This window comes from Myotis brandtii, unplaced genomic scaffold (genome assembly GCF_000412655.1).
Source record: "Myotis brandtii unplaced genomic scaffold, ASM41265v1 scaffold479, whole genome shotgun sequence".
NCBI lineage: Eukaryota > Metazoa > Chordata > Mammalia > Chiroptera > Vespertilionidae > Myotis > Myotis brandtii.
Genome location: NW_005368305.1, coordinates 2,358,936 through 2,381,930, shown reverse-complemented (window position 1 = coordinate 2,381,930; position 22,995 = coordinate 2,358,936). Strand labels below are relative to the sequence as shown.

The window sequence follows — 22,995 nt, the reverse complement described above, 5'->3', positions numbered from 1 at the left end:
CTCCCTCTCCCTCTCCCTTTCCACAGCCTTGCTGTGTGGCCCTCGGGCATGCCATATAAACTCCAGGACTTACAAGTAATAAATCTTGTTTCTCAAAGTTTCCTGATGGTTGTTGCTGAAGTGCAACCCGCAATCATAAGAATCACAAGGGTGGATTCAGCCACAACAGCGGTGCTCCTTGGGAGCAATGTCTGTGGGAGGCACCAGCCAAGTGAGTGTTTCAAGTATTCCTGTCAAGAGCATTTGTCAGCAGGCTGGGACCTACACAACACACACACATACAGACAATTGTGATTCTACTCTAACAAAGGAATTGAGGTGACCATGTACCAGGACCAACAACACAGTTTACCCACTTTCTCTGACAGCAATTTAAGGACATAGTTCAACATTGCTAGTGAAAATACAATGCAAAGGAGCCATCTTACATTAAGGTCTACCACTGTGTATTTGAGGCCCATTTAAAAAACCAAATAAAGGGATATTTTGCTTTTAGAAAAACAAACTGTACATGTTTTCTCCCATAAAGGATTACAGGGCACAAAGAAAAATATCAGAGATTTTAGGATTCCAAATGGTTTGTGTACCAAGCATCCTTCTTATTAGAGAAGCTAAGTGTGAGCTGGATTTTTTTTTCTCTGTAGTCAAGGGGACACATATTTTTCAGACCAGTCTGGGAGAAATGAAAATATGAAAAGCATCCTGATTTAAGCAAAAGGGCACTGCCTTAGAAGCTAGAGAACCATTATTCTAGCTCTAACTTTTTAGCTGCTTTTTCATTAGGTTTTCTGGATTCCGTCAAAATGAATGGGTTGGACTAGATCAGTGATTTTCTCACTATGTTCCTAGAATCCAGAGATTTCTGGAAGTCCGACAGAGAGAGATGGAAGAAGAGAATAGAAGGACAATGGCCCAAAAACAAGAACTGTGAGGATTCTGGCCTGCCACATCCACTTCTAACATAGCAGTGCTGATATGTTTTGTTTTTGAGTTTCCTCATGATAATATATTAAACATATATTTTATATTTATTTTTTATGATTTTGAAAGTAATGCATTAACTTTGCAGAAAAATTATTTTTAAAAATTTAGGACTGCATGAAGGCAGAACTGCAAATCACATAAATCTCATAATTCAAAATAATGTTATTTAATATTTTTCCTGAATATATATGATCTGATTATTTTCTCTTTACACATCCCTGAAGTTTAGTTAGTGGGTCGAAATGTTAAAAATATTTTCTTCACATCCTCATCAGTGCTTGCTTGTTGATTTATAAACTAGAGGCCCAGTGCACAAAAATTTGTGCACTCGGGGGGCGGGGGAGGGGGGGTCCCCCAGCCCAGCCTGTGCCCTCTCGAAGTCTGGGACCCCTCGGGCATTGTGGTTTCATTAGTGATGTTGAGCATCTTCTCATGTGTCTGTTGGCCATCAGCATGTCCTCTTTAGAGAAAATTCTAGTCATGTCCTTCGCCCATTTTTAAACCAGATTATTTGTTTATGTTGAGCTGTATGAGTTCTTCATATATTTTGGATATTAATTTCTTATCAAATAGATCATTTGCAAACATCTTCTCCCATTCAGTAAGTTGCCTTTTTGTTTTGTTGGTGGTTTCCGTTGCAGCGCAAAGCTTTAATGTAGTGCCCTCGGCTTATTTTTGCTTTGTTGTCTGTACCAAAGGAGACATAGCCAAAAATAATTTTGCTAAGATCAATGTCAAAGAGTGTATTTCCTATAATTTCTTCTAGAAGTTTTATGCTTTCAGGTGTTACATTTAAGTCTTTAATCCATTTTGAGTTTTTCTTATGGTGTAAAAAGTGGTCTAATTTCTTTTGCATATGTCTGTCTATTTTTTTACACCATTTATTGAAGAGACTGACTTTACCCCATTGTATATTCTTGCCTCCTTTCTGATAGATTAATTGACCATATAACATGGGTTTATTTATGGGCTCTCTATTCTGTTCCATTAATCTATGTGTCTGTTTTGATGCCAGTATCTTGCTGTTTTGAATATTATAGCCTTGTAGCATAGTGTGATATCAAGTAGCATGATACCTTTTTTCTTCTTCCTCAAGATTTTCTTAGCTATTTAGGTCTTTTGTGGTTCCATATAAATTTTAAGATTATGTGTTCTAGTTCTATAAAAAAATGCTATTCTATAAAAAGGGATTGCATAAATTCATGTAATCATTATTGAAAACCATGTGAAGATTCTTTAAAAAATTGAAAATGAACTACAATATAACCCAGAATTCCACTTCTGGGTATTTATCCAAAGAAATTCATAATACTAATTCAAAAAGGTATATGCACTCGTATGTTTATTGCAGCGTTATTTACAGTTGCCTACATATGGAAGAAACCTAAGTGTCCATCAATAGATAAAAAGATTAAAAAGATGTGGTGCACATATACAATGGAATATTACTCTGCCATAAAATAATGAAAGCTTACCATTTGTCACCACATGGATGGACCTAGAGGGCATTATGCTAAGTGAAAAAAAAGTCAATCAGAGAAAGACATATACCATATGATTTTACTTATACATGAAAACTAAAAAACAAATGGACTAGCAAAACAGACACAAACTTATAGATACAGAGAACAAATTGATGGCCATCAGATGGGAGGGGATTATGGGGATGGGTGAAAAAAGGTGAAAGGGATTGAGAAGTACAAATCACCAGTTATAAAAAGAAATAGTCATGGGGATGTAAATTATAGTATAGGGAATATAGTCAATAATGTTACAACAGCTATGTATGTTGTCAGATGGATACTAGACATGTCCGGATGAGCACTTCATAAAGTATATAAATGTCTAATCACTATGTCATACACCTGACACTATTAAAATATTGTATGTCACTATGTAAGAAAAAGTAAATTAATTAAAAATAAAAAAATACTGTTAAAATGTTTAAAGGACTTAGACCTTGGTCCACGAAGCTTACTTTATGTTTAAAGGACTTAGACCTTGGTCCACGAAGCTTACCTTCAGCAAATATTGTAATAAATTTCCATTCCACCTGTGGTGTAGAAGAGTTCTATAATTATTAAACTCATGCAAATTTAGTGTTATCATAAAAAAGGTAATTTAGTAGAAATAAAATGTAGCTCATTGAAGCCTTCTATTAGTTTCCTATTGCTCCTGTGACAGATTGCCACAAAACAGCATACACCTATTATCTTATAGTTCTAGAGACCAGAAGTCCAAAATTTTATTCCTTTTGGAGGGTTTAGGGGAGAAGCTGCTCCTTGTCCTTTCCAGCATCTAGTGTCTACCCACTTTCCTTGACCTGCGCCTGCATCCCTCTGCCCTCAGCTTTCCTTGCCACCTCTCCATCTCAGACTTTTCTGCCTCCACCTTCCACTTTTTTAGTAGCCTTGTGATTATATTGGGCCCACCTAACTGATCCAGGATCATCCCCCTATTTTAAGATCCTTAACTTAATTACATCAGCCAAGTCCCTTTTGCATATAAAGTAACGTATTCACAGGTATTGTCAGTTAGATGATGAACAGCTTTGAGGGATTGTGATTCTGTCTACTACAAGCTTCTATTTGCATCACATGTTGAATGATCATTTGCGTTTCTTCTACCATAAAATATCAATTACGTAATCATTTCTTATTAATACTTAGTCTAAGAAATTATTTAATGTGCCTTAAGAAGAGGTACATATTATCATAATATAAAACTTTAAAAAATATATATTTCTTTATTGATTTCAGAGAGGAAGGGAGAGGGAGAGAGAGATAGAAACATCAATGATGAGAGAGAATCATTGATCGGCTGCCTCCTGCACACCCCCTACTGGGGATTGAGCCCGCAACCTGGACATGTGACCTTGACTGGAATCCAACCTGGGACCCTTCAGGCCACAGGCCAACGCTCTATCCCCTGAGCCAAACCGGCTAGGGCATAATATAAAAATTTTTAATGTAAAAAGGTAAGTTTAAAATAAAAAGAGTAGGAACTTGGAGTTAGTATTAAAACTAGTAAACTAAAATTCTGAGTAATCCCAAACCCCACCATCATAAGGGTATAAATGCTCTATTATTAGCCTTTGTACCTACATACCACACATTAGATATAAATTAGTCTTCACCCTTCTAGGTACATGGATTCATGTCTCTGAAAATTTCCTCTCAAGCATTCCTGAAAGTTCCATGTGTCTCATTGTTCAGGATGCACATGCCTGAAGTTAGTGCTCTTTTCCTTTGCTGTATACAGCTCATGCTTGGCTGTCCTCACTGATGTTCTGCTGTGCTAGCTGCCACTGCCCCTTTGGGAAGAACTTGTCTTTCTCTAGCATAATGCTTAGTGTCCTCTAACTGCCAGCCTCCCACAGAGCTAAAACAGTAACTAGGTCCTACTTTATTTTGTGTGAGCACAAATCGGAAGAGAAATGCTCTCTCCTGCCATATATATTCATTCATTTGGGTCCAGAGTAGTATTGCTTGCCCAGACTCTCACAACATCTGTCTTGGAAACAGTTTCTGAAGCTTTTGCTCACACTCCAGAGGATGCACAGGTGAAGCTCAGTGTGAAGGCTAGGTCTGAGCAGCAGGGCAGACAGACGCGGTCATGTCCCATCATTGTGCTGCTGTCCCCTCTCTGTTTGCATATCTCCAGAGAAAGTTGACCACTTCAGAGAAGTTGACCACAATTGTTTTTCTGCAAGATTTTTAGCAGTCAATGTGAAATGAAAATTTAGTAACGTGTGAGGTTCACAGTGACCAAAACAAACAAACAAATTGTTTCTTAGGAGAATCACAACCAGACTTGGTATTAAGACCAGCGAAATATTTCTTCTGCTTGTTCACTACTATAATGGACTTGTTATGATCAAGTTTCACAGGTAAATCTCTTTTGACATCTCCTACTAAAGTAGGCTGTTTAGATCAAAACAAATGTGGCTTTTACAGGAATAAATTTTTAAAGTATCTCAAAGGGGAATCTCCCAAAGTAGGGTCTGTGAGATATTAGTATTATGTGACATCATGATGTGATTTCTGTGTGTTTTGGGGATGCAGCGAAAATGAATACATATGAATGCTCCACACTTCATACTACTCTTGAAGATTCACAAAGCATGATCATTTCTTACAGGCTCCGAGGAGTACTGTAGCAGAGAATTCTGTTTAACTTAGTTTAGCTCACCAGGTTCCTGTCAAATTGTATCACATAAATTTTTCTTTGTGTTTCTCTAACAATTCTGGGAATATTTATGTTCACATGAATACAACTTGAGGGATACCTGTCTATAAAGTTGGATGACAGTATATCCTACAGAAAGCCCTCCATAAATATAGTTTCTTACAGTCAAGTTTCTGCTATTTTTTTGTAGTGGAAGCAAGTTTCTGATGATATTCTGAAGAAGTCTTCAAATGTAGTTATTTGAAGTGTGAAGGTCCAAAAGCAGGGTGTGTGTGTACTCTGTTCCTAAACACTGGCATCATGTAGACAGTGAATAGAGGTGAGGGAGATCCATATAACCTTTTGTTGTCAAGCAAGGTCCCTATACATTTTATTTTGCAAAATAAATATGTCAGAGGGGAGGAGGGGTGGGAAGCTGCATGAAAGAAGGTGAAGGGATTAGGCATTGAGTTATACACTTGAAATTTGTATGATTTGGTGAATCAGTGTCACCAAACAGAGAGCTCAGTGCAGATACCACCTAATTGGAAGGAGGAGTGTTGTAGCTTTCACACTGGAAATATACTTTGGCTGAGTATGAAATTCTTAGGAGAGCGCATTTTCCTCCAATTTTGTATTTACTGTTGTTTTAATTTCAAACATTTACTGATGCAGAAGAAAGCCAGAATTTGTCCTGGTTTGTGTTCATTTATGAGTAACAGGGCTTTCCTTCCTTCTTTCTTTTTTACTAAATGTAGTTCTTTTTCTCCAAAAATCTCGTCCTATGTTCCAGGGAAAGAGTAAATTATTTTGTTCCATATATTTATAGCATTTTTAGGTCAAAAATATTTTTGTTTCATCTTTGAATACTGCCTTTGTTCCCATTTGTTTTCTTCAGTAATATTGATTATGAAGCCTCCATTGTGTTTCATCACACCTATCACTCTTTCATTTGTTAATTAATTTTATCCTATTGCACTGTTCTGCTAAATTCTAAAAAAAGGGAAACATTTTTTAAAATTTCATTTTATTTTTTCCATCACTGTTTATCCCCTCTATGCCCTCTTCTACCTCCACCCCCTCAATCACCACACTGTTGTCCATGTCCATGATTTTTTTCTCTTTTTGCCACATATTTGCTCAATCCCACACCCCCTCCCCCGACTCCCCTAGCTGCCTGCCTGCTCTCTGTCTATGAGTCTGTCTCTATTTTGCTTGGTAGTTTAGTTTGTTCATTAAATTCCACATATGAGCGAAATCATATGGTATTTGTCTTTCTCTGATGGGCTTAATTCACTTACCATCATGCTCTTCAGGTCTAGCCATGCTGTCCAAAGGGCAAAATTTTCTCTCTTTTTTTTTGTAGTAGGGTAGTATTCCATTGTGTAAATATAGCACAGCTCTTTTTTAAAATTTATTGTTCCTTTTTTCCCCATTGATCCTCTCCATCCCCTTTGACGCCCCCCTCCCAGGCCTTCACTTTTTAGCTGTGTCCATGGGTTATGCATATATGCATATAAGTTCTTTGGTTAATCTCTCCCCACCCACCCCTCCAACCTTGCCTTTCCTCTAAGATTCATCAGTCTGTTCCATGCTTCTAGCCATTCGTCTATTAATAGACACTTGAGCTGCTTCCAAATCTTGGCTATTATAAATAATGTTGCAATTAACATAGGGATATATATATATATTTTTCAAATTACTGTTTCTGGTTTCTTCAGGTAAATATCCAGAAGTGGAATCACTGGGTCATAAAACAATTCATCTTTAATTTTTTGAGGTAACTCCATATTGCTTTCCACAGTGGCTGCTCCAATCTTCATTCTCACCAACAATGCACAAGGGTTCCCTTTTCTCCACATCCTGCCAACACTTGTTTGTTGATTTATTGATGAGAGCCATTCTAGCAGATGTGAGATAATATCTCATCTTGGCTTTAATTTGCATTTCTCTGATGATTAGTAGCATTGAGCATATTTCCATATGTTATTGGCCATATGTATGTATGTCCTCTTTGGAGAAGTGTCTATTCAGGTCTTTTGCCCATTTTTAAATTGGATTGTTTGTTTTTTTCACGTTCAGTCTTATATGTTCTTTATAAATTTTGGATATCCACCCCTTATCAGATGTACCATTTGTGAATATGTTCTCCCATTCGGTGGGTTGTCTTTTCATTTGGTTGATAGTTTTTTTTGCTGTGCAAAAACTCTTTAGTTTGATATAGTACCATTTGTTTATTTTTTCTTTTGTTTCCCTTTCCTGAAGAGATATATCAGAAAAAAATATTGCTAAAAGAAATGTCCAAAATTTTACTATTTATGTTTTCTTCTAGTATTTTTGTGGTTTCAAGTCTAACCTTTAAGTCATTAATCTATTTTTATTTTATTCTTGTGTGCAGTGTAAGAAGGTAGTCTAGTTTCACTTTTTGCATGTATCTGTCCAATTTTCCAACACCATTTATTGAATAGACTATCTTTAGTCCCTTGTATATTTTTAACCTATTTTCTCAGACATTGCATGGATTTATTTCTGGGATCTCTATTCTGTTCCATTGATTTATATGTCTGGTTTTATGCCAGTACTATGCTGTTTTCATAACTATGACCTTGTAGTATAGTTTGATATCAGGTACTGTGATTCCTCTAACTTTGTTCTTCTTTCTCATGATTGTTGTTGCTATTTAGGGTCCTTTGTGCTTCCATTAAAATTTTTGAAACATTTTTTCTAGTTCTATGAAATATCCCATTGGTATCTTGATAGGAATTTTGTTGAATCTGTAGATTGCTTTGGATAGTATGGACATTTTAATGATGCTATTTTTTCCTATCCATGAACACAGTATATGCTTGCACTAATTTATACCTTCCTCTTTCTTTCTTCAGTGTCATAATTTTACCAGTAAAGAAAGGTCTTTTACATCCTTAATAAGGAAACTTCTTAAGCTTATCTTCTTCATAACTGTTACATAGGCATTTCAATTCTTACAATCTCCAGGGCAGCATTTAATTCTCAAAGAGAAATATGGTTTCTGTGTGATCATTTTGTTTCATTCCTTCCTGCTTTTAATCTTGGTTGGAACAATCCTAGCATCTTCTTAAATCCAAACCGTTATGTCATCCGGAATCGAACCCGGGACCCCTCAGTCCGCAGGCCGACGCTCTATCCACCGAGCCAAACCGGTTTCGGCCATCACAATTTTCTTAAGTAATTTACATAGCTACCATATTTCATAGAATCTTCAGTTTCAACAACTATAAAATGCATAATTGTTTTTATATAATTAACAAAAAATGTTGTCAATTAAGTTATAAAATAAAATTTCTTAACATATTAATTATTATCTGAATCTGAATTTTAGACATGTCAAAATATATAAAAACTGTATGAATACAAAATAAAATACAATGTATTATTCCTCTGAAACTTTAGGCTATTATTCCTGATTTTTTTTTCCAAATTTACTTATAAGACCTACATATCATTTATTATTTTTATTGTATTTTTGGGAGTGACAACATTGATCCACAAAACCACATAGCTTTCAAGTATATAACTCAATTGCTTATTTCCCTCACCTTCTTTCATCCAGCTTCCCAAACCCCCTCTACTCTGATATTTTTTTAGGGAGAGAGGAAGAGAGAGACAGAGATCGAAATATCACATTGATGAGAGAGAAACATCAATCAGCTGCCTCCTGAACACCCCTACAGGGGGTCGATCTGGCAACTAGGGCATGTGCCCTGACAGGAAATTGAACCAGCTACTTCTTGGTGCGTGGGACAACACTTAACCAACTGAGCCACACTGGCTGGGCCATATTTATTTTGAAAAAAAAAGTATGGGGATTCTGCTTAACAACAAAGGTTTTATGGATATCCCTCACCTCTACTCACTGCATTTCTTGTGCCAGTGCTCAATAATAGTGTGCACACACAATCAGCTTTTGGGTCTTGACACTGGTCTTTCAAGCCAGAATGCAGTTGTTGTTTTATGTTTGTTTGTTTGTTTTTTAATATAAACTTGATGGTGCCTTTTCTTACCTCCTTCTAGACATTGTTCAAATTGATAACCAGAACGGTGAGCCAAGGTTTTTACCCAGGGTCGTGTGTCATAACACCAAAAAATGAGCTGAAGATTTAAGATCTTTGACCAGAAAATTTAAGTAAAAATGAAAAATTTATTACAAGCAGATTCAGACTTCCCTCATGGGGAGGGCGGCCTCCTAAAACCTTGTAGTCCAGGGGTATATATTTGCTACAAGCCTGTTCTATGTCTACCTGTGTTACCACATGATTGATTTCCTCACTTGTTCTTGCCCAGCAGCAGACCTGAACTTTCTCTGTTTCTATGTGTTCTTTCTTTGTTCCTATGCTGAACTTTATCTGTTCCTATGTGTTCCTACACCTTGTTGCGGCAGGCCCTCCCTTATTTTCCCATGCCTCCCACTTTGAGTCCAGAAACGTTTTAATATTTCTGCATGGTTGGTTTCTGTGATTAGGCTGACTCTAACTGCTGTGTCTTTCCCTGCCTATGTTCCACCTGCCTTTGTTTTTCAATGTACCCCTGCCCTATCTACTTGTGTTTCGAGTTAGCCCTGTCAAAATGTCACATTCTCAATATGAATTTTCTTAAATGTTTCTATACTCGAGGAAGGACCATGGTGGCTGGCAGGACGGCAGGAAGGAAGAGAATGTGGGAGAGAAAAGGAGTGAGAGAGGAGTGTGTGTTGTATGTGTGGGTGAGTGAGGGACAGTTAGATCTCACAGGACTCTTGGGGACAGGCAGATTGGGCTATCCTAGATGGGGAGCCCCTGCTACTGCTATAGGTACTCCCAGGCCAGGAGCAGCTTTGGCGAGGAGCCTACACCATCTTGTAGAGGGGAGCAGCAGAGGCCAGAAGCACAGCCACACCAACATACAGACCACCCTGGATCAGTGTAGGGAGCCGCTAGCCAGCCATAACTCACGTGGGACCATCACCATGTCCCAGCAGTGAGTAGCACAGTACCTTGCTGTAGGCTCCCAGACATCATCAGTGAATGCTCGCCAGAGAGACCTCCCACATCAGGCCTTCTTGCCAGTCCTTGGGGACTCAGAGACCAACGGTACCGTGCTCCAGAACTCCACTATGAGTGCAAGCCAGGGGGACCCCTGTGACCAGAACCCCACCCCAAGTCTCAGAACAATGCTGCTGGTCTGACCCAGAGCCACCTGGCACCTGCTCATGCTTGGGACCTGCTGCAGGGGCAACCTAAAATATCCCAGCACATGTGGGCGCCCCAGGACAATGTTTCCAAGGACACGCAGAGTAACCTGATGTGCCCAGCCACAGGGCACAGGACCATGCTGAAGGTAGGCTGCCAGTGAAAACTGTGGGGCAAGCCTACCACGGGTGCTGGGGGCCAGAAGGCAAATTGCATGCCAGAGGGCTTTGGGTCCTCACAGGGAGTCACACACCAGAGGAACTGTTCATGTGCTCCCACCACCCCAAGCATCTGAAGTAGACAACTGAGAGATGAGGTCTGTAGGAAAAGGATATACAATTCAGAGCAGAGACAATAAAGGTGTGAGACTCAAGGCAGACCCAACATCTGGGATGACGAGTTCTGGAGCATTGGATTGATAGTATTTCAACCTCTCAGGCTCCAGGCAGGGGGCCCAAGGCCAGAAAGAGACAGCAAAAATGGGAAGACAAAGAAACAATCTCCAAAGGAAGAAAAGGAGGAATCTCCATAAAATAAAATAAATGAAATGGAGACAAGCAATACATCAGAGAAAGAATTCAGAGTGATAGTTATAAGGATGCTCAATTGTTTGGATGAAAAATGCATCCACATGTGTAAGAATCAAGAAGAAATAAAAAATGATATAAGTGAAAAAAAGAACACAATGGAAAGTTTCAACCATATATTAGAAGAAGCAGAGGACCAAATCAGCACAGAAGAGTCTTTCCAAATATTCAGAGAAATAACACCTATCCTCCACAGACTATTCTAAAAAATGCAAGAGGGAAGCACACTTCCAAGCACTTTCTTTGAAGCCAGCATTACCCTACTCTCCAAACCAGATAAAGACTCTACAAAGAAAGAGAATTACAGGTCAAAATACACGATTAACATAGATGCTAAAATCCTCAACAAAATTATAGCAAATTGGACAACAATAAATTAAAAAGATCATACACATAATGAAGTGGGATTTATTCTGAGAATGCAAGGCTGGTACAAAATCTGCAAATCAATAACCATGATACATTACATAAACAAATTGAAGGACAAAAATCATGTGATCATATCAATTGATGCAGAAAGATCATTTGACAAAATCCAACATGCTATCTTGATTAAAACTCTCAGCAAAATGGGAATAGATAGATCATACCTCAACATAGTCAAAGCCTTATATGACAAACCTACAGTCAATATCATACTCAATGGGCAAAACCTAAACCCATTTCCCCTAAGAACAGGAACAAGACATGGATGCCCACTTTCACCACTCCTGTTCAGCATAGAACTGGAAGTGCTAGCCAAAACATTCAGACAAGAAGAAGAAATAAAAGACATCTGAATTGGAAAAGAAGTAAAACTGTCATTATTCACTAATGACATGATATCGTACATAGAAAACCATAAAGACTCTAACAATGACATGATATTGTACATAGAAAACCATAAAGACTCTAATAAAAAACCAAAATACTTAATAAATGAATTCAGCAATGTCACAGGATACAAAATTAACACCCAGAATTCTATGGCATTTTATACACCATAAATGAACTCACAGAAAGAGAAACTAAAAAAAAAAAAATCAATCCTATTTCCCATTGCACCAAAAAAATTAAGATACCTAGGAATAAACTTAACTAAGGAGGTAAAAGACCTGTACTCAGAAAATTGCAAGACATTAAAAAAAGACATATAAGAAGACATAAACAAATGGAAGAAAATACAGTGTTCTTGGATTAGTAGAACCAACATCATTACAATATCCATACTATCCAAAGCAATTTATGGATTCAATGCAATCCCCATTAAAATACCAATGGCATCTTTCACAGGCCTAGAAAAAATGCTCCAAAAATTTATATGGAATAGAAAAGACCCAGGATAGCTGCAGCAATCCTGAGAAAGAAAAACAAAGTTGGAGGGATCACAGTACCAGATATCAAGTTATATTACAAAGCCACTGTCTATTTTTTAATAAATTTTGTACATATAAATATATATTTTATTTTATAGACCAATGGAACAGAACAAAGAACCCAGAAATCAACCCAAGCCATTATGCTCAATTAATATTTGACAAAGGAGGCAAGAACATACAATGGAGTCAAGACAGTCTCTTCAATAAATGGTGTTGGGAAAATTGGACAGATACATGCAAAAAAAGTGAAACTAGACACTAACTTACACCATACAGATATATACACTCAAAATGGATAAAAGACTTAAATGTAAGATGGGAAAATATAAAAATCTTAAAAGAATCCATAGGTAGTAAAATATCAGACATATGTTGTAGCAATATCTTTACCAATACAGCTCCTAAGGCAATGGAAACTATAGAGAAAATAAACTAATGGGACTACATCAAAATAAAAAGCTTCTACACAGCAAAAGAAATGATCAACAAAACAACAAGAAAGCCCATTGCATGGGAGAACATATTTGCCAATGTTATATCCAATAAGAACCTAATCTCCAAAATTTATAGGGAACTCATACATCTAAACAAAGAGAAGGTAAACAATACAATAAAAAATGGGCAAAGGAACTAATTAGACACTTTGAAAGTGGACATACAGAAGGCCAAGAGACATGAAAAATGCTCTAAGTCACTAATCATCTGAGAGATGCAAATCAAAACAACAATGAGATACTATCTCACACGTGTCAGAATGGCTATCATCAACAAATCAACAAATGACAGTGTTGGTGAGGATATGGAGAAAAAGGAACCCTTGTTCACTGCTGGTAGGAATGTAGACTGGTGCAGCCACTGTGGAAAACATTATGGAGTTTCCTCAAAAAATTAAAAATGAATCTCCCATTTGACCCAGTAATCCCATTCTAGAAATATATCCCAGGTAATCAGAAACACTAAACAGAAAGGAAATATGCACCCCTATGCTCATAGCAGCACAATTTACAATAGCTAAGATTTGGAAACAGCCTAAGTGCCCATCAGCAGATGAGTGGATTAGAAAGCTGTGGTACATCTACACAATAGAATACTACGCTGCTGTAAAAAAGAAAGAACTCTTACCATTCGCAACAGCATGGATGGAACTGGAGAGCATTATGCTAAGCAAAATAAGCCAGTCAGAGAAAGATAAATAACACACGATCTCACTCATTTGTGGAATATAATGAACAACATAAAGTGATTGACAAAAATACATACAGAGACATAGAAGCATTGAACAGACAGTCAAACCTCAGAGGGAAGGCAGGGGAGAGTGTGATGGGGGTAAGAGAGCAACCAAAGTACTTGTATGCATATAAGCATAACCAATGGACACAGACAGTAGGGGATTGAGAGCATGTGCTTGGGGGTGGGAGCTGTTGGAGAGAGGTCAATGGGAAGAAAAGGAGATATATGTAATACTTTCAACAATAAAGAATTTAAATAAAATAAAAAGAAATACAATTTTAATACTCTATGCTCCCGGAAGCCTCTAAATTTCTTCTCTGATTATTTTTCTACCTAGCACTTCTTGTCTTGCTTACATTGCCTGTCTCCCCTACAGGAATTTAAATTCAATATGTTTTGTTATTTTTTTTTTACTACAGTATCTCCAACACTTAAAATAATACCTAGCACGTAGTAAGTGCTTAATAGATAAATATCTGTGAAAATTAATGAATAGTGATTTCAATTCTTATTGTTATCATTTGAACCTCAAAGAGAAAGAGGTTTAAAATTATAGACAATGAGTAACAAAGCTGGGTTTATAACACAAGTCGTTCAGATTTGAAAGTCCCTTCTCTTAGCTGCCAGTCTTGTCTTTAATAATGTTTTTGACAATTTTCTTTAATCTTTGAATTTAGAATAATAAATAGTTATTATTATATGTGTGGTTATTTTCTCATTTCCCCAAAACTTGAGATTGATCAATAGTCCATGTAGTTAAGGAACTTTTACCAATAGCAGATAACTTCCCATCCCCTTTTCTCAATCCTGCTTAGTACTATCTCCCAACTCAAAGGCTTCTTCTTTATATCTGACTAGAGGCCCAGTGCCTGAATTTGTGCATGGGTGGGGTCTCGCCGGCCCACCCCATTGGGGTCCAATCAGGGCCAGGCCAGCGGGGAGGAGGGGATGTGGGAGGTTGGGCCATGAGTGGTTGGGCGGCCGGCCCTGCCCTGATTGGGCTGCTGGGAGGCTGATCAGGGGTGGTGCCGACTCAGGGAAGGGGCTGCCAGAGGTTTGGGTGGGCCGATAGGGGCCCCGATTGGGCTGGATGGCCGCCACATTGTGTATCATAGGAACCAGTCATTCCTGTCATTCCGGTTGCTTGGCTTTTATATATATAGACTAGTGTCCTGGTGCACAAAATTTGTGCACATTAAAAGGGAATTAATTAGAGGAAATATTTTAATATTGCTATTTGCCCTTTCTCTATAATAAAAGTGTCAGAGATGAAAGAAAATTAGTAAAATGTATATAAAAATCTCCCTCCTGTCAGAGTCTGGGGCCCACCGTGGGACCCAGAGTCAAGTCCCTGCCCACCCACACATACCTCGAAATCACGCAAGACCCAGACCTGGCTGGCCCCACCCCCGTCAAGCCCCACAGGGCAGGGGGCGCAGCCTCAGGTACCCCAGCCCAGCGCCGGGTGGGGGGCACAGCCTCAGGTCCCCTGGCTCTGGCACGATGGCTTTTATATATATAGGCATGAGGGCATGATGACCATTTGCATATTAGCTCTTTATTGTATAGGATAAGCACTAGGTACTCTTTTTATTCCTAAAATCATCTCTGTCCTTTGTACATAGTACTTGGTACTTTGCATATCAATGCCCTTTTCATGCTAAGCAATCATTTCTGGTTTTCTATTTCAGACCATTATATACACTAATTAGAGAAGCTGCCATTAAAAACACACACATACAAGAAAAGTGGGTAATAAGATATTTTCTTGAGTGAAAAGGAAGGCAAAAATAAATATAAGGACACAAAGAGGAAGGAAAAATAAACTTGGTATAGTTTGGGTGTTTATGGGGTCACAAAATTTTTCAGTTTTTGAGATTTAACTTCTAAATATGAAATGTGCTATGGGAGTTTCCATTTAATGAATGTCTTTATGCTCCAGAAAGCACCATTTACAGTAGAATCCACTAATGAACTTAATACAGTTCTTGAGACTCAAAGTATGAAAGAACATAATTCTTTTAAAAGTGCTTTTTAGGGATACTGGAAAAGAGTTTCTACTGTCTTAATTAAGAGACCATTTAGAAATGATGGTTTAAAACTTTGAAAACAATTTTAAAATCTTTATTGTTGAAAGTATTGCATAAGTCCTCCTTTCCCCCTACCCCTATTAAACTCTTCCAGCTCATTCTCGTCCCCCCAACCCCAGGCCCTCCTCACCCCATTGTCTGCACCCATGGGTTATGTATATATGTCATTGGTTGATCTTTTCTTTTAAATATATACATCAATAATAGAATTATAGAAATATATAATCCAATATACTGAAATATTTTTTTTTAAATAAGAGACCATTTGTTACTTAGGTTTATTGCTAATTATGAAATTCTCACTCTGCTTACCTCGTTCCCAAATGAAAAGTCTATGGGGATAGAAATTTTTGTCTACTCTTTGTTGTACCTTCAGTTCCTAGAGTAGTACTGGCATTTGTATTTGTTGAATTAATAAATTAAATAATAAAGAATGTGGACCTTAAGGGTGACTATAGTTTAGCTTATTAGTTTAGAGGACTAGCTTGATATTGAAACTTGCTCAGTTAATATTTTTTCCGTCTCATAATTCTATTAGTTGGTAATTTGGAAAGGACTAGAAAATTACTCATCTCCATGTGACATTGAGTGCGGCCAGTTGCTGATTTGAAATGAAGCATCTCTGGTCTTGATAAACCAGGATGGATTCCACGTATGAGTGAGATCATGCGATACTTGTTTTTCTCTGACTGGTTTATTTTTCTTAGCATAACACTCTCCAGGACCCTCCAAGCTGTCTCAAAGGGTCAGAGATCCTTCTTTTTTACTGATGCAGAGTATTCCATGGTGTAAATGTACCACAGCTTTTTTATCCACTCATCTACTACTTGGGCTGTTTTCAAATCTTAGCCATTGTAAGTTGTGCTGCTATGAACATAGGGGTACATATATCTTTTCTGATTGGTGTTTCCAGATTCTTAGGATATATTCCTAGAAGTGGGATCACTGGGTCAAATGGGAGTTCCATATTTAGTTTTTTGAGGAAACTCCAAACTGTTTTTCATAATGGCTGCACCAGTCTGCATGCCCACCAGCAGTGCACTAGGGTTCCATTTTCTCTACATCCTCCTGAGCACTTTCATTTGATGATTTGTTGATGGTATCCTGACAGGTGTGAGGAGATACCTCACTCTCCTTTTAATTTGCATTTTTCTGATGATCAGTGACTTTGAGCATTTTTTTCATGTCTATTAGCCATCTGTACGTCCACTTGGAGAAGTGTCTATTTAGGTCCTCTGCCATTTTTTTTAAAGGGAGTGTTTGTCTGCCTTTTGTTAAGTTGTATAAGTTCCTTATATATTTTGGATATTAACCCTTTATCATATGTATCATTGTCAAATATGTTCTCTCATATAGTGGGCTCCCTTTTCATTAGTTGGTGCTTTCTTTTATCATGCAGAATTTTTTGTCAAATATGTTCTCTCATATAGTGGGCTCCCTTTTCGTTAGTTGGTGCTTTCTTTTATCGTGCAGAATTTTTTTTTTATTTTGATGTGGTTCCATTTGTTTATTTTCTCCTTAGTTTTCTTTGCCCTAAGAGATATAGCTGCAAAGATATTGCTACAAGAGATAGCTGAGATTTTGCTGCCTATGGTTTCTTCTATGATTTTTATAGTTTCATGCCTTATATTTAATTATTTTATTCGTTTTGAGCTTATTTTTGTGTATGGCGTAAGTTGATGGTCTAGTTTCATTTTTTTGCATGTAACTGTCCAGTTTTCCCACACCATTTATTGAAGAGACTGTCTTAACTCTATTGTATGTTCTTGCCTCCTTTTTCAAATATTAATTGAGCATAATGGCTTTGGTCGATTTCTGGGGTTTCTGTTCTATTCTATTGATCTATATGTCTGTGCTTGTGCTAGCACCAGGCTGATTTGATTACAATGGCTTTGCAGTATAAATTGATATCTGGTATTGTGATACCTCCAACTTTGTTCTTCTTTCTCAAGATTGCTGTGGCTATTCATGGTCTTTTTTGGTTCCACATAAATTTTTGGAGTACTTGTTCTAGATCTGTGAAATATACCATTAATATTTTAATAGGATTTGCATTTAATCTATAAATTGCTTTGGGTAGTAGGGACATTTTAATGATGTTAGTTCTACCAATCCACGAACATGGTATATTCGTTCATGGTATATATATCTTCCTCTATCTCTTTTTCCAACTCCCCGTAGTTTTCCAAGTACAAGTCCTTTTCTTCCTGGGGTAAGTATATTCCTAAGTATCTTAATTTTCTCATTGCTATGGTAAATAGGCTTATTTGCTTAGTTTCTCTTTCTGAGAGTTAATTATTGGTATATAAAAATGCCATCAATTCTGAATGTTGATTTTGTATCTTGATACATTGCCAAATTGCTAAATTAAATCTAGTTGTTTTTTCATGGAGTCTTTAGCATTTTCTATGTACAATACCATGTCATCTAAAAATAATGAGAATTTTATTTACTCATTTCCAATTTGGAATCCTTTTATGTTTTCTACTTCTGTGATTGTTGTGGCTAGCATTTTCAGGACTATGTTGAATAAGAGTTGTTCCTATTCGTAAGGGAAACGGTTTTAGATTTTGCCCATTGAGTAGGATGTTCTCTGTATATTTGCCATACATGGTTTTTATTATGTTGAGGTATGATCACTCTACTCTCATTTTGTTGAGAGGTTTTATCAAAAAAGGGTGTTGGATTTTGTTGAATGCATTTTTCTGCATCTATTACGATCATGTGATTTTTGTCTTTCAATTTTTTTATGTGACTTATCCCATTTATTGAATTGTGAATATTGTACCAGCCTTGGCTTCCTGGAATAAATCCCACTTGGTCATGGTGTATGATCTTTTAATATATTGCTGGGTCCAATTTGCTAAAATTTTTTTGAGGATTTAACATCAGGGATATTGGCCTGTAGTTCTCTTTCTCTGTAGTGTCTTCATCTGGTTTTGGAATTAGGATAATGCTAGCTTCATAAAAAGAGCGTGGAAGTATTCTTTCCTCTTGGAAATTTTGGATAATTTGAGGAGGATAAGTGTTACTTCTTCTTTGAATGTTTGGTTAAACTCCTCTGTGAATCCATCCAGACTTGGGCTTTTCTTTGCTGGTAGTTTTTTGATTACTGCTTTGATTTCATCAGTTGTTTATGGCCTATTTAGGTTTTCTGAGTCTTCCTGATTCAGTTTTGTAAGATTGTTTTTTCCTAAAAATTTGTTCATTTCATCCACTTTGTCCAGCTTGTGGGCATATAGTTGCTAATAGAATTTTCTTAAGAGCCTTTGTACTTCTGTGATGTCAGTTGTTACTTCACTGCTTTCATTTCTCATTTTGATTATTTGTGTCCTCTCTGTTTGATTCTTGGTGAGTCTGGCTAAAGTTTCATCAATCTTGTTTTCATTGATCTCTTCAAAGCACCAGATCTTGATTTCATTGATCTTTTCTATTTTTTTTTGTCTCTGTATCATTTATTTAATTTAAATTGGGAGCCTTGTCCACAATAAAAGTTAATACCAGAAATAATCTTTTTTTAAAAATACTTCTTTTATTGATTTCAGAGAGGAAGGGAGAGGGAGAGAGAGATAGAGACATCAATGATGAGAGAGAAACGTTGATTGGCTGCCTCCTGAATGCCCACTCTGGGGATCAAGCCCACAAGCTGGGCATGTGCCCTTGACTGGAATCAAACCCGGCACCTTTCAGTCTGCAGGCCGACGGGCTGTCCACTGAGCCAAACCAGCTAGGGCTGGACATTTATTGTTCTCTTTCTAATTCTTTAACTTGTAGGTTTAAATAATTTATTATTAAATTTTCTTCTTATTTATTAATTATTATTATTATTATTATTATTATTTTAGGTAGGTCTGTAATGCTATGAACTTCCCTCTCAGGATTGCTTTCACTATGTTCCAGAGATTTGGGGTTGTTGTGCATTCATTTTCATTTGTTTCCAGGAAGTTTTTATTTCTTTCTTGATCACATTAGTAATTCATTCATTGTTTAATAATGTCTATTTAGCTTCAATGTGTTTAAATGTTTTTAATGTTTTACTGTAGTTGATTTCTAATTTCATTCCATTATGTTCTGAGAAGATGCTTGGTATGATTTTTGAGACTTTTTTTGTTGTTGTTCTAACATGTAGTTTATCTTTGAGAATGACCCATGTGTATTTGAGAAGAATATTTATTCTGCACTTTTGGAGTGACATGCTCAATTAAATCCATCTGACCCAGTGTGTCATTTAGAGTCACGTTTTCCTTGTTAATTTTTTATCTGGCAGGTCTGTCTAGTGAAGTCAGTGGGGTGTTAAAGTCTCCTACTATGACTGTATTGATGTTGATCTCTCCATTAACGACCTTCAGAATTTATATATTTAGTTTCTACTATATTGGGTGTATATGTGTTTACCATAATTATCTCCTCTAATTGGATCAATCCCTTTAGTGTTATGTAGTGACCTTTATTGTCTCTTGTAATGGCCTTCATTTTGAAATCTATTTTGTCAGTGCAGCGCTGAGGCCCCGGCAAGGGGCGGGTCTATCAGTTACTATGGCGCTGCCCGCGAGCCTGCGGGAAGGGGGGGTGGGCTCTGTTACTCACGGATCTGCCGCGGGGATCTCCGAACTTTTGGTGTCCGCAGGTCTGTAGCTGTGGTCGCAGGTCTCTGTCCCCAGTGGCTGCAGGGTCCTGGTATGCGTCTGAGATCAGACTGGGTGGTGCTGAGGCCAGGATCCTAGTCTCAAGCAGCTCTGTTTCCCAAGATGGCGTGGTCGCTGTGCCTGGGCTGGCCGCCTAGGAGTGTCCGCGCCGGGAGCTGGACTCCGCCGCCTAAGACTGCCCGGTTTAGCAGCCCCTTAGAAGACCTGCAGAATCTAGCTGTCCCTAGCTCATACACACACACCACACACGTCCACACACTCCTCTATCACTTCCTTGCACTCTCACACTCTCTCCCTCCCTACCTTCCTGCTGGTCGCCATTTTTTTTTCCCCAATCCATTTACATTTAATGTTATTATTGAAAGATTCTTATTTATTGTCATTTTAATCCTTATGCCTATCTTTATCTATCTCTCTATTTCTTCTTCCCTTTATCATTTCTTGTAGTGCTAATTTGGTGGTAACAAACTCCTTTAGTCTTTTTTTTTTTGGTCTGGGAAACTCTATTTCACCATCTATTTTGAATGATAGCCTTGCTGGATATAGCCTTGGCCTGTAGAGTTTCTGATGAAAAATCAGCTGGCAGCCTTATGGGAGCTCTTTGTAGGTAATAAATTGCTTTTATCTGCTGCCTTTAAGATTCTCTCTTTGTCTTTAATTTTTTGGCATTTTAATTATGATGTGTCTGGGTGTGGGCCTGTTTGGGTTCTTCTTTCTTGGGATTCTCTTTGCCTCCTGAACTTGTGTGACTTTTTTCTTTACCAGGTTAGGGATGTTTTCTACCATTATTTCTTCAAACACTTTCTCTATCCCTTTCTGCCTCTTCTGGTACACCTGTTATTCAGATATTCTTACGTTTTTTGTTGTCCCACAGCTCCCTTGAACTGTCTTCCTATTTTTTAATTGTCTTTTCTTTTTGGTTCTCTGATTGATTTTTTTTTTCATGCTGTCTTCTAATTCACTGATTCAATCCTCAGCTTCCCGTAATCTGCTGTGTATTCCTTCCAATGTGTTCTTTATTTTTGCTATGTCATTCTTTATTTCTGTTTTAATAGTTACTATATCTTTTCTCATGCTGTTGAGCATCTTTACCATCATTATTCTGAACTCTATATCAGATAAATTTCTTATTTCCATTTCATTTATCTCTTCTTCTGGGTGGGACAATTGCCTTTTTCCCCAGGCAATAACTGGGGGAAGGTCTGCCTGAGAAAGAAATCCTCTGCAGTGTGAGGGAATGATTCAGCACAGCAAACCAGGTTGGCTGCCCTCTGTGCTCCAACCCCAGAGCCCCAATCCCTAACTTCTGCTCACACTGCTCCAGTCCACTTTGCCCTCCCTCTGCCAGAACCCAAGGTGAGTGGCTGCACACAAAATTTTGTGCATTGGCCAGTTAAGAAGATGCCTGCATGTCCAGCTTTCTATCCCTGGCAGACAGCAGCTCTGCTACTTTTCACAGCCAGAAGTTATGTGGGCATCTTTCTCAGTTCTGGTGCTCTGGGCTGGGGAGCCCAGCTTGTGGTTCCCAGAGTTCTCAGTGGGAACCCCCACAGCTGAGATATTCCTCTGGAACTTCAGCTGTTGTCTGTGGGAACCTGTCCAACCATTTAATGCCTCCACACTTTCTACCAGTCTCTATGCAGACTCCAGTTTCCATCCTCAGTTATCAGGGTTCTCTCCAACTAGTCTTCAGTTGATTATTCAGAGTGGTTTTTCTCTATTATAGTTGTAATTCCAGTTTGGTCCTGGGAGCCTGTCAGTGTAGCTTCCACTTACTCCACCACTGTTTTGGAATCTTCCAATTACATTTATATGTCCTTGTATTGGAGAAATAACATTCATGGCAGTGGGTGTAGCAATAATGAGAGGGTTGAAAGATATGGTCCCTGTCCTCATAGAGATTACAAGCTGTCACACTGGTCTTTAGGCTTCAAACACTACTGCTCTCTGGCACTCCTGTTAAAAAGAGAGGTGATTCTGATCCAAGCATCCAAGAGTAGCCAAAAGGTTTCAAGGGGGTTTTATAAGAATTAACATAAGATTGTATACGGAACACTTAGGAAAGTGCTAGCAAATTCTAGAAGCAGCTGGTTGATCCGAAGAGGCCCAAGAGTAGGATACAATTCTGGGGCTTTGAAAAAAAACATGCTGATATGTATTTTAACATGGAATTAATAGTTCAAGTTTTATTGTGAAGTCTATAATATTACTATATCTTCAGTCATAAAAGAAACAAAACTTATTTTGTAACATTGTCCTTTCACTTACTATAAAATTAAAATAAGTCCTTATCTTCTTTGGTGGTCCCAACTATTACAATTTAGTTCTCTATAACTCATATATTTATTCAAATATTTATTGAACATCTAGTACTCCAGCATCACCTATACTATGCTCAAAGTTCTGAACATAATAATTTGTTCCAAGATTTTAATGTTTCTGAAATTACACAGTCATACATACAAGTGTGTGCATAAACACACACACATAAAAACATAACAGTAATCATTAATCTTTTCAATTCTGCAAAATATGTAATTTAGTGGAAATACTGTATTTTGAATTTTCCCCATAATAAAAATGTATGCATTTGAATATGTAAGAGTTCAATGTATTTTATAATATTTAAAAATTCTTGGCAAACAAACATAGAATTAAAAGTTACTTCTACATTATACTTAACTTCCATGAATAATGACTGAAATTAGTGTCTGTACAATTGCCAAATT

The 22,995-nt window shown here is 37.6% G+C and overlaps 1 long non-coding RNA gene across 1 annotated transcript in view; it reads right to left on the bottom strand.

The window, feature by feature from the left end:
- The window catches only part of LOC106727770, a 23,627-nt gene extending 10,211 nt beyond the window's left edge, over positions 1-13,416 (bottom strand). The window contains exons 1-2 of the long non-coding RNA XR_001364020.1: positions 13,374-13,416; positions 10,160-10,163 (exon numbers count right to left, since the gene is read on the bottom strand). This is a non-coding gene — a long non-coding RNA (uncharacterized LOC106727770). The remainder of the gene's footprint in view (positions 1-10,159; positions 10,164-13,373) is intronic.
- Between the last annotated feature and the right edge of the window lie 9,579 nt (positions 13,417-22,995).